Genomic DNA, 4,769 nt, shown 5'->3' with positions numbered 1-4,769 from the left:
CGTCCTCGGGTCCCACCAGTATGATGGGAGGGCTCGAGAACCATCTTTAATAGAAGGCTTTTGCCCGAATTAGGTTCATTACGCACAAAAATATTATTTTAAAAAGAAAACGTACGATGACCCCGATGACGGGAATTATTCGTCGAATTTTCGAAGGCGAGTTTCTCGGATAAATCCCTAGGTGAGAGAACACCCCAAATCCCACCAGTATGATGGACGGATCCGAGAGAATATCCTCGATAAAAGGGTTATTCGTCCGACATTTTTTATCTCACGTCATGCATTTCATTTTGCCACCCATTTGCATTCCATTTTAGGTAAAATAGGAGATAAAATAAAAAAATAATAATTAAGGAAACATAAAAACAAATCAACGGGTTAGGATAACACATGATTAAATAGTACTATTCGTGGAACGGGCATCATAGGGATGCTAATCCTTCTCTGTGCGTAACAACACTCCCGAACCCATCTATTTTTTTAAAAATGTGGACCAGTTCTCGTTCTAAACTTAATTTAGGACTTTGTTGATTAGAATCCGATTAATAGGTGGTCAATCACGCACCTAGTAAAAAAAAAGATTGGTGGCGACTCCTAGTTTAATTTTTTAGTGAGTTTTCACATTCACGTCTAACGGTCGGGTTCCCGGACCCGCACGTTACGACAATAACGAAAATAAATATTAAAATTTTAATATTTAAATAAGAGATCTTCGTATATATGTATTTATTATTAAATCAAATATTTATAATTATACCTAATTTTTTGTTCTCAAAATTGTAAAAAAATGGCTATCATAATAGTTTATAAAAATTAATATAATTTGAAAGGCTGATGCTTATCTAAAAAATATAAGGTAAAATACCTTGACTCTTTAAGTTTTGATCGAAATTACATGGAAGTCGATTAATTTTCTAAATGGACACTCTATTCTAAAAAAATAATTTTCGTTGGGTATATAAGTCCAACTGTTAGTTAACTGTTAGTATTTCTATCAACTTGCTGATGTGATAATGGTAAAAAGATAATTTTATCTTTGATTAATTTTTATAATTGAATTATATAATTTTATTTTTTTTATTAATTAAAAAAAAGTTCTTCATTGAGGAGCACTGGAGCTCCCCTGGGGAGCTCGATCGAGTCTCCCTATGGGGAGCATCAGGTTCCCCAAAGGGAGCACCAGGTGCTCCCTTGGGAGCCCTGATTGGGCTCCCCTCTTTCGGGAGTCGATGCTCCTTATTTTTTTTTATTTTTAAAAAATATAATAAAATTTTTTTAAATTAATAAAAAGAGAAAGGGTATTTTAGCTTTTTCATTATTTTTATTAACAGTATTTTTAGTTTTAGTGTGGATTGTTTATTTTAAAAACTAATAGACTTTCGTGTAATTTCGATTAAAATTTTAAAAAAATTAGGGTATTTTACCCAAAATATAATAAGCCAATATAGAGTTGTGGCTAAATATGATGTTGCCAATTAATCCAATAAAAAAGAATTAGAACCAAGTTGATAAGATGAATGACATTGCATCATCTATAGTAGGCCTACATTGAAGAAACAAAAAAAAATTTTATACAAAAAAAAATTAAGATTTCATTCAAAAATCCTTATTTAGATTTGTATTTCACTCCGATCCTTTTAATTAAGAAAGCGTTTGGTACGTGAAAAGTGAATCACTTTATAGAAATTTTAATTTATGGGAAACACTTTGCACCATTTGATATGTGATTTTGTTGGGAATGTAATTTTACATGGATATCAAATTGCAATTGTGGTAGGGAAGGTGATTCCCTCTTGAATTGGAGGGAATGTTACTTTCCCATGTTCAAACCCAAGACCACTACACAATATGGTTCCCATGGTTTTGGTGAAACTCATCAAATTTTTATGCTGATTTTGTCTGGCCTCATAATGCATGGCAGCACGTATGGACCAAGTCTAAGGAAGCTTGGGACAACTTTAAAAGAGAGTAGATTGCAAGAAAACAGGAATTTTTTATTGCTTGGGAAAAGCCCAAGAGTTCCTTTGTTAAGCTTAATGTTGTTAGCAGTGCGAGACGGCAACTAGGCTTGGCAACAGTTGGAGGTGTAATTTGAGATGCACTTGGTAATCGATTACTTGGATTTACCGATAAAATAGGTATATTGTATTCTCTAACAGCAGAGCTTTGAGCGCTTTATTGGAGTTTGTGTTGATACTGGGATAAAGGCTAAAGAATACTAGTTAAGTCAGATTCTTTATTAGCCATTCGGAAGTTAACTAATAAGCATTTTATTGCTTTGGACCAGAATGCTCATCTCACCAAGCATATAAAAGAGAAACTTCAGTTACCTTAGGAGTGCTCAATTTCTCATGCCCACTGTGAAGGCACTTAGTGTGTCAATTGAATGGTCACACGTAATGAGAATCTACATCTAAGATTGCATGTATTGAATTCTTCTCCATTTAGTATCTATTCTCTTTTATTTGAGGACATTTTAGGTGTTGCTTGACTTAAAATGATGTAATAATTTCATTATGTGTTTATTCTCATATATTTTCAAAAAAAATATCACACTTTTTTTAAATCTAAAAAAAAGAAGTCATATTAATTAAATATGATAAGTGTTTTCTTAATAATAACGCATTAAATTTGTAAATTATATATATATATATATATATATCCGAATTCGGATTCAAGTTCCTCTTTTTTAAAATTAAAAAATATCATATTAATTTCCAATACAGATAACTCAATGTGTCATTTTCACAATTAAGTTAAATATCCTCTATAACTTCATCATTTTTATTTAATTTTAAATGTGAATAAAAAATTATTACAACAAAAACAACAACTAAAGATTCATATATCCGAAAACAAGTCAAGAATCAGCACTTTAAAATAAAGACCATGCTAAGAAAATTGTTTAAGAAATAACAAAAATAAAATTTAAAGAAATCAAACTAATAGGATAAAATAATAATTTACTTGATTCGAACTTTTTAACTGTAATCACAAAATAAAATAATTCTTTTATTATTAAAAAATTAAAATACAATAAAATCTCTCCCAACATCTTTTCAAACCAATTAAAAAATTTCATGTACGCTCTCTCTCAACAATACCTTATTTGATTGACAAACCAAATATAAAATTAAACGAAATCTATATGATATTGAGACTTAATATTGAAATTTTAAATTTAAATTATAATTAAAAATGGTTAAGATATGTCAGTGTCTACACTGTCAAGTCAAGGCCGATGTGCGAGAGTCTCAATCGCACTGTCCCTTGTCTTCGCGAAAATGGTCGTAATTAATGCGCCAAGAAATGGCAGCCGCGATGGCTGTCAATTAATGTTGTACAACGTGCTCAACCAGGCGTCAGCGCATACGTGATACTCTTCTAGCAAAGCAGGGACACCTCTCAATGATTGAATCTTCCTCTCCTTGAACCGTAAATTGCCTCTCTCTCATGCTTCATTGCATCAACCCACCTCTCCATATTTTTTGACCACATCTTCTCGTGCTTCAAGCACACACTTATAGCTTCTCCTTTTTCATTTTGTAATTTTTAGCAGGACATATTTATATATATTTTTTATTTTTTTTAACGTTTGTGCTACAGCGGACAGGATATATTTATATTTAATATTGAGTTAAATGCTTTTTTTATATAAAAAAATTTAATTTTATTTTTAAAAAATTATATATCAATTAATAAATTAAATATTTAAATATTAATATTAAGTAAAATACTTGAGTGCCAGACGTTTATAAATTGACATCATAATTATTTAGAGAATCATGTCTCTTACCAAATTACAAGATATGTTTCTATTGTGTTAGAGGTTGAGGATCTAACCATTGTCCTACTGTTGATCAACATGACCTCCTTTGTTTACATGTTGCTTTTGTAATTAGTGTTTTACTTTAAAGCAAAGAAAATTATTTTTATAATATATTTTAAAGAATCATAAATAAATATTCAAATAAAAAATTTTTAAAACTTTTTAAAATACTTTAAAAGTTTTCTTTAGATATTATGCCATTATAAAAATTCTCTCACAAGTCAGATTTACAGAAATAAACAAAGCAATATGCAAGGTAGCTAGTGAAGGCAAAAAGAGGTTACACAATGCACTAATGAAAAGTGATGCTTTAATGTTTTTTCTACAAGTAATTTTTAGTTACACATTAAGAGGCGAACAGGTACTATATATANCGAATCTAGAATTCCTATAGTTGAGAATTTTATTTTATGAATTGTCGTACTAGAATTTATTATAATACAATATACTAAATAAAAGTACCGCTTTGCATGAAGATATTTAAATTAAGTAGAAAGTTCAAGTATATTTTATGATATCACTAAAATCATATAAGAAGATAAGAATAAAAATTTACTTAAATAATTTTATAAAAAATCTTATTCATGATAGGACGAGCTTCTTAAGTTTTTATTAAACTCTTTTAACTTTTTAAATCACTCAGAACTCCCCTACCTGTCTAATGTAAGATTTTTTAAAATATTTTATTTATTTTCTTTTTGAAGCGTTAAGGGTAACATCATTAACTAGTTATGAACAAATTGTGTTTACTAAAAGAAACTATAAGAATATGTGATGATGATACGATTAAATAAAACAATCTTTATACAAATAATTATTTAAGGTGGATAAATATCGAAGTGTATTTCTAATTATTATACTCGAATCATATTGGGAGATAATAAAATCATAGTAAAGTTATATTTTTTTATTCGTATGAAGGCTCTGTTGAAGCTTAAGC

The sequence above is a fragment of the Theobroma cacao genome, chromosome 4 (genome assembly GCF_000208745.1).
Source record: "Theobroma cacao cultivar B97-61/B2 chromosome 4, Criollo_cocoa_genome_V2, whole genome shotgun sequence".
NCBI lineage: Eukaryota > Viridiplantae > Streptophyta > Magnoliopsida > Malvales > Malvaceae > Theobroma > Theobroma cacao.
Note: the sequence above shows the minus strand (reverse complement) of the source record.